We start from the raw sequence: 8,480 nt of genomic DNA, 5'->3' as shown, positions 1-8,480 counted from the left end.
TTATTGATGGAACAATTTTTGTTGACTGTTGCTATTTTCTGAGTTGATACTGTGATTATGAGTTTTGGATAGTTTTGATTATTAGTAGTTATTAATGTGATTTTGAGTTGCTATTTTTCTTAATTTTTTTGTTCTTAGAGTTGTTATTTTCTTGAAGCAGTTAATTATGAATATGATTTTTTATGATTAGTGTCTTTGTTTAGTTGAAAACTTTTTTGTCAATATTGTTTGATTTGGTGGTAGAACATTATGTATTTGTTATTTAAATGTATTTTGATCTACTTTAGTTATAAACTTTGATGATTAAAGATATTTATGAATTTTTTATTGATAAGTTATGGCTAATTTATTATGTAAAATTGTAAAATTTTAAATTTTATTAGGTTAGAAATTATTGAATTTAAATATTTAAAATTATATATTAAATTTTTAATAATTTTATTTAATATTTAATTAAAGTAATTGAATTCCGGTTGAACTCCGGTCGAACCATTAAACCGGTAAATCAGTTACTTTACCAGTTTATTGACCGGTACGGTTCTCGTAAAAAGACGCAATCGGAAGTGTTAAGAAGTACTTCATGATCTAACTACTGTTGTTGGAGTAACATGCAATGTATGCTTTCTATGAAATCTTTTACTTATAAAGTTTCTTGGTTGTTAGTTCATTGAAGGAGTGTGATTCGAAATTTTCGCCCAACTATTTTCCATTAAAAAACTTCAGAGATAACCGCATAAAAGTAGGGGGAAAACCAAATCAGAATTAGCTTGTTTATATATTATATATGGTGGAAAGTCAAGTGCAGTCAACTTCACCTGAAGTTGATAATCAGTCAAATTATCTAACAGTTGTCAGTTATCAACTTCACGTGAAGTCAGACTGCATCTGAGTTTTCACCATTATATATAGTTTTCACCATTATATATAGTTCTACTTTCTTGCATTCAGTTAGCTCCCATCACTGGCTTCTCAATTTTAAAACATACAGCGCTTTCTCCTTTCTCCTTTCTCTTTTCTACTGAGTTTTGACTTCGATCTAGGCCTCTAACCATTCAGTTAGTTTGTCTGCGTTATTTTTCTCTTTGCATTCTCAATGTTAACTTCAACTATACTTCTTTGTGTTGGTTAAATATGTATTGTTTGTTTCCTATTGGTTTATAAATTTGTACCTATAATTCTTTCCTTGCACGCTGCCAGTCTGCAATCGGTTTGTGGGGGTAGCTTTTTTTTTTCTGCTTCATGAATTTTTATTTGACATTTTCGGGGCCCTTAGATTCAAACCTTAATTATAATCGAATTAGTAGTGACACTTCTATTTGTATGAACCACGGATCATCTTTGGTTTACTGCTCTCATGTACGACCATTCTCTTCTGTTTATTGCTTGAAAGTGTTTGCTATAGAAACGAAAAACGAGGTCATAGAAAGTTCTAGAGAAAAGAAAGATGCATTCTTGGTTGTGTTTCAGTGGTTTTTATTTTAGTGCGCTTTGAGTTTTCAGGCCAAAGATGCTGTCCCCGCTAAAGAGTGGTCTTTAATTTGGGAATGGATTTCTGGTGTGACAAATTCACATAAACCTTGTCATGTTTTTTATTTTCACTATTGATTAGAAGTTAAGGTCCTTTTTCTTGATAAGGTCACGAGAATGTGAAAATTTAAATAGAAGAATATATTCCCACGTATATGGATTTTGATGATCTAGTTACTCGATCTTTAGTTCTTATATGAGATTTGAAAGAAGATTCCTATTTTTGGTAGAAATTTAAGTGAGAATCTGGTGTAGCTTTGGACTTTGTAGTGGTAAAAATGGTTACCAATGCTACTTCTGCAAGTGCTTGCCCCCCACCCATGAAGCCGACATCAAATGGTGTGTTTCAAGGTGATAACCCTCTTGATTTTACACTCGTGATGGCTACTTTACAGATATGCCTAGTATTTATAGTCACAAGAGGATTGACATATATTATAAGGCTTTTGAGGCAGCCAAGAATCATTGCAGAGACTGTGGTAAGCTCATTTTTTCTTAAAATATCTGTAGCACTATCTAATGAATTTAGAATTTAACCTGTTTATCTACATAGCTTTTTTGTAATACAATATGTAAGATTACCCTCCATACAGCAGGGAAATAAAAAGTATTATTAAGTTCAATACATTTTAGAAATTTTGTTAGGAAGGATAAGTTGTGACTTATATTAGAGGTTTATTGAAAGGGAGAGATGTTGCTCCATGATATAACACTACTTCTCATTGACAGGGAGAAATATTACTTGGCTGAATGGCGAATATGTTGGTCATCAATCCACTTGACACAAAATAGAGTGGGAGGAAAATGGCCGAAACAAGATCCTCTACTTTCTCCACAAGAGCACTGGTAAATGGTCCATCTTTTGGAATCAACACACCAACACCAAATGCACCAAACATGGCATGGATTCCAATAGCATCCGTAACAAAACTCGTGGCCAAAACAACAACTAATCCTTTTGAAAATCGGAGGGACAATGATGATTGAACAAAACAAAACTACATCCACATAAGAAGACCCACAATGGCACTAGTGGAGACTCGCTATTGCCTGACAAGGCAACAGCAAGTGCAAGAAGAATCCAAGCAGCAATATCATTTACTGCTGCGGCCGACATTAGAAGTTTCAACTCGGCAAAAATACGAGCCAACACATGGAAAGCAGTTATGGATAGAGCAACACCGATAAACACAAGAAATGCAGTGCCATTTACACTGTTGGCATTTGTTTCAAGAACAAATGATGAACTAATTCCCAAGAGTAGACTTATTCCAGCAATAGCAATGGCAAGTGTCTGTTTTCCTGTTTGACGCAAAGATTGGGATCTAACTCTAGGCCTGCAAGGAATACAAACATAGCAAAGGTGTAAATGGTGCTGTATTTCTTGTGTCTAGGGTGTTGCTCTATCTGTAACTGCTTCCCTGTTTGGCTCGTATTTTGGCCGAGTTGAAACTTCAAACTACCAATGTTGGTAGAATGGCTATATGGCTATGTCGGCAGCAGCATTAAATGATATTGCCGCTGCTTTGATTCTTGCCTTGTCAGGCGATAGCGAGTCTCCACTAGTGTCATTATGGGTCTTCTTGTGTGGATGTGATTTTGTTCTTTGTTCAATCATCATTGTTCCTCCAATTTTCAAAAGGATTACACAATGATGTAATGAAGGCAGTGGATGAGATATATATACGTGTTACATAAGTTGTTTTGGCCGCCGGTTTTGTTAGAGATACTATTGGAATCCATGTTTGGTGCATTTGTTGTTGGGTGTGTTGATTCCAAAAGATGGACCATTCACCAGTGCTCTTGTGGAGAAAGTAGAGGATCTTGTTTCGGGTATTTTTCCTCCAACTCTATTTTGTGTCAAATGGATTGAAGGTATAACATGATGATGTAATAATATTGTAAAGATTGGCATCCAATTTATTTGTGATTTATTATTTTCGGTATATTAAGGGCTTGTTAGGACTTTTTAACGTGTTTGAGTAGCATAAATTCTACTCTTCTAATGTCTTAAAAAAAAGTGAATTTAATTATAGTCATATACATTATATATTTTTTTAGAGAGCATTTAAATAACAATATCAATTGGGTGTGGTCCAAACTAAAATTGAAAAAATATCAAAAGAATTTCACTAACTATTTTTCAAATAAAAAATATAGATTCACAATTACATGGAAATACTTATTAACTTGAATTAATAAGTATGTATTTATAATGTTGATAGAGAATATTTTTCTTCGATTTGAATTAATACTACCTAATTTTTTTTGCACTAAAATATTGATCTTTTAAAAGATTATGGGTTAATATTCACTCATTAGCAAAAGGTTATCTAATCTTTAATTAAATTGGTTTACAAATTTTTTATTAATCAAATTAATCCCTAAAAAGTATAAGTCAAAATGCCAATTGATTGAAATGCAACTGCTGACATTTTGTCTTTATAATGCTTGCTTACTTTGTTATAAATACCATTATTCTACAGCTATTTACTTTTTTGTTTAGATAAGAGTTATATTGTTATTATTAATATAAACAGAGGTTAGTCTTTAGAGGATTTCTTATCCTCATCTCCTTTTGTAATTGTTTCTTGTTCTATTTTATTCAATTGCATTTTTAAAACTTTGATCTCTTGCTTTGCAAAATGGGTATCAAGTTACTATAAAATTAACTCCTGTTTGGGATATTTTATACTAGATTGTTTTTTTCATTTTGCCAACATAATATAGGGTGAGGCGGGTGAGAATGATGATCATATCTTGTCCCATACTGAGGGAAGTCAAAGATCCTTAAAACAAGAAAGAATGGAATCAAGAAGTCGGGTCATTCCATTCCATTTAAAAGAATTCTGAAATTCGAAAAAATGGTCTGTAGCTCATGTATTTTTAAGACATAGCTGCAAACTGGAAGGTAATAACGGTTTTGGTGTGGTCTCAAACTTGAATGCACTTGTACACCTAAAATTCATATTGATGTGGAGATCTATTGAGTGTTTTAAGTTAGAGTTTTTTTAATGATGCCTGAGGTTTGTCCATTATTGATAGTAATGGAGAAATCCATGAGAAAATTAAAAAAAAAAAGCTAAAATTGAAAATTTACCTTAGAATGCGTTAAAGTAAACAAGATTTAACAAATTACAATTATTTGTTATATATGAAAATGTTACTCATGCTATTGTATCTTTTGTTCATTCAGGAGGAAAAAAACTATCAAATGTAAGATGGTATAATTTAGCATCTCTATGTCCTTTCAATGAGAATGCTAAAGAAAAAAAAAAAAAAAAGCTTACTTGAAAATGTTAAATTCGTAAGCTTGAATTGCTTTTGTTGAAATTCTGAGTTGGATTGCCATTTTAAAAGATAGAATTTTAGGATTTTATTTTTAGAACAAGTAGATGGTGCATTAAGGTTTTATGTAGTGGTTTTTTGTGTGTGTAATGTTGTCAGGTCCCAAACTAATTTTCTCCTCCTGTGTTTTTGTTCAACTAATTATGCATACACATATAAAAAATGTAACGGGTGGAGTACGAGGAGTGGGACTTCTTTTACTATGACTTTTGTTGATTTACGACAGGATTTTAACTCTGAGATTCATAATCAGTTCTCCACAACTTCGAGTACTAGAGGTGCAAAGAAAGGAAAAACTGCAGTTTACTAAGAGTGTAAAGGTACAACTTTTTAAAAATGTGTTAATTTTGCGTATTTTTAAAGTAGAGTTATTAAATAAATCTACTGTGCATAGAACTATTTATGTTGAATTTATGTCAAGCATTGCTACTTTTTAAGAAAATCAAATAATAAATTATTTGAGATATTTTATTATAAAAAAATTTCCAGAACAAAATCTAAATGCATTGCATATCGGAAATTCTGCATGTTCATTTGGAGGTCTTAATTAGTACCTTAGTAACTATTGTTAATCATCTACATGCTTATAGTTATAATGGAGTTGATCCTGGCTTTAATGAATTTCCATCTTGGTCTTGATTGTTTTAACTTCCAACAACACACTTAGAAATCAAAATTTCCTTAAACCTCGAGTTGAATTCTTTTTTTTTTTTATCTCATTATAATTCTAACAATTCTACTGCAGAAGATAACGTGGTTTATCATGAAGTTAAGAATATTTGAATCTCCACTAACAATTAAAAGGTAACATTTTTCAAATATTAGATATTAATTTATTTTGAAATTTTTTTTAAATGCTTATTTAAAGAAACATGAAATATTATCATTTTTTATTAATAATTATTTTTATTCATGATAAAAACATGACCTGAGATTATGTTCAATTAAAATATATTTTTTTATTTTAACCATGTAGGATATTGAAGAACATTCAGCAAATTAGAATTCTTTTGCATTTATATTTATCAAGTTATATGTTGGCTTAAATTTCTTATGTCAGGTAAGATTGATAATGAAATTGTCTAGAAATATTATATTAATTTAGTGCATAATCAAATATCTTTATTTTGTATCACCTCCACTACTTCAAATAGGCCATTTCAAAACGTTTGCATCATATATTTTTAGCACAAATCAAATTTGGGTAAACATCTATTGTTAATAACATGATTTATAATTTGAAAACATCCAATTTATATAAAAAAAAAGACAAATAGGTTTATGATTTTTTTTGATATTTTTGTTTTTAAACGTTGTAAAATATTTTTAAATCTTTGACCTTTTTAAGAGTTGGATGGATTAATCCCTCTCCGTCCAATGAAAAAATTAATGCTTGTCACGCATATGCGTGGGTGATGTGTACAGCGCCATGAATTCAGCAAATTCTCATTTTTTCGTAAATTCTCTATTTTAAATGCTTTTTTTCTATTTCTTTCAAGTCATTCTTATCTTCAAAATTTTAAATCACTCAAACAAACATATAAAGACGGCGAATTCATGTTCGACACAGATATGCCGACATCATGAGTCCGCGCTTCATAGACAGCAGCAGACCAGAGCAGCAAGAGCTAATCAATAATCATTAATCAGATAATCATTTAATAAAAACATAAATTATCAAATTAAGATCAAAACAACAATAATAAAATCAATATCAAAAACAACAAACCACAACAAAAACAATTTATCAAATTAATAAGTTGTCAAAATCTCAAAAACAACACAACAGCCTAATAATCAAAACAAGTTAAGAAAACAACCTAACAAGGCAACACACACTAACAGTAACTCTCAAAGGATAAATTCAATAAAAAATACCATTACCATCAACACAATAGACTGAACAGAGCCAGGAATTAAGAACAATCAATAAAACTTAAAAAACAGCAGCAGTTAATCACCTTACACCAGAAATCAATAAATCTATCTATTAAAATTCAAAAACAGCATACTCCATTTACTCAGAAACTAAGAAAAACAGCAGCAGAGTAACAAATCCATTCTCAACAACGCAAAATCAACGATTTGATTTCCATTCACATTCACAGAGCATAAAAGTAAGAACCGAAGAAGTGAAAAACCTGTAAGCCGCGAGCAAGACGAAGAGCAGCGAGATGATAGCGAGCGGGGAAGGGACGGCCCCAACCAGTGAAGCCACGGGAGGATGGGAACGGTGCCGAGCTACAAAGAGAGGGGATGGGTTCGAGACAGGAGGAAGGAGGAGGTCACGGAGGCGCCGACAACCACGGACGGCAGCGGCAGAACTGTTGAAAAAGTTAGGGTTTTGATTAAAACTTAGAACCCAAAATTTGAACTTTGAAGGATCACATTTTCTGATTCTGAATGAGTTCACGAAGCGGGTGTTACAGGAAGGGGTGGGTCAAGCGGTGGCGTTGGTTTTTTTTTTTTTTTTTCAAATCCAAAACCACGTAGTTTTCAAAAACCGGTCGGTTTTTAATTCGGTCTAACCGGCTAATTTTCTATTGATTTTATAATTTTTAAACGGTTTTTAACTTAGTGGTTTTAGATATTGAATCGGATCGTTTTGATCTCCGGTTCTTGATTAGATCAGTTCGACCAATCAATTCGATCTGGTTTTTAAAACATTGGCCGAAACACACGAACGGCAGAAAAAGATAAAGTTAGGTCCGAGTCGGTAAGGTTTAGATTGGATAGAAGTTGGTTTTTTATTTGTTTGTTTGGATTAGGTGTGTTTGAAATTTAAATTTAAATAATTAAATATAAATTTTTAATTTTAAAATAATTAAATAACTCTAATCCTAAAATGATATATTTTTGTTTTTTATAATTAAACTAAAATAAATTGTATTCTTTTTAAAATTAAGTTAAATTAAATTTTTAATTCAAATTTATTAACTTTTTTATGACTAATTAAATAATTTTAATCTTAAAAAGTAATATAATCTTTTAAATATAAATTTTGAATTTTTTAAACAATTAAACAATTTATATCTTAAAAAGATATTTTTATCTTTTAAAATTAATTACAAAATTATTTTACATTTTTTATAATTAAATTAATATTTTAATTAAAATTAAACAAATTTAATATTAAAAGATATTTTAATTTTTAAAATTAATAATAAAAAATATTTGTTTATCCTTAGTTTTTTATTTTTGTTATAATTTTATAATAATTTAATATTAACTAAAAATCAAAATTTAGATGAGTTACAAAGTACTAAAATTCTATATACAGCCGATTTCTTATAATTAAAGAGTATTAAAATTCTATATTACTTTAGAGTAGTAAATCACCTGCCGTTTAGGAACTACTTCATGCTCTACAACTATTGCGCTCTTCCCACACTTGCCTTCGTGCTGTTGGAGTACCGGGCAATGTATTTTTTTCATGGAAGGAGTGTGATTCCAAATTTTGGCGCAACTATTTTCTATTAAAAAAAGAAGTAAGAGTATTAGATATTAACTTTATCTTAAATTTTTTTAACATATGCTTATTTAAAGACACATGAGATATTATATTTTTGCTAATAATAATTTTTTGGTGAAGATTCAGGTATAAT

At 30.4% G+C, this 8,480-nt stretch overlaps 1 long non-coding RNA gene across 1 annotated transcript; it reads right to left on the bottom strand.

The window, feature by feature from the left end:
• Window positions 1-6,309: 6,309 nt before the first annotated feature.
• On the bottom strand, window positions 6,310-7,364 carry LOC140184678 (uncharacterized). Its single transcript, XR_011881982.1, has 2 exons — window positions 7,017-7,364; window positions 6,310-6,503 (listed from the first exon to the last, which is right to left on the bottom strand). It is a non-coding gene; the product is annotated as an uncharacterized lncRNA (long non-coding RNA).
• Window positions 7,365-8,480: the final 1,116 nt, after the last annotated feature.

The sequence above is a fragment of the Arachis hypogaea genome, chromosome 5 (assembly GCF_003086295.3).
Source record: "Arachis hypogaea cultivar Tifrunner chromosome 5, arahy.Tifrunner.gnm2.J5K5, whole genome shotgun sequence".
In the NCBI taxonomy this organism is placed as follows: domain Eukaryota; kingdom Viridiplantae; phylum Streptophyta; class Magnoliopsida; order Fabales; family Fabaceae; genus Arachis; species Arachis hypogaea.
The sequence above is the reverse complement of the archived record's forward strand: the minus strand, read 5'-3'. Positions and strand labels throughout refer to the sequence as shown.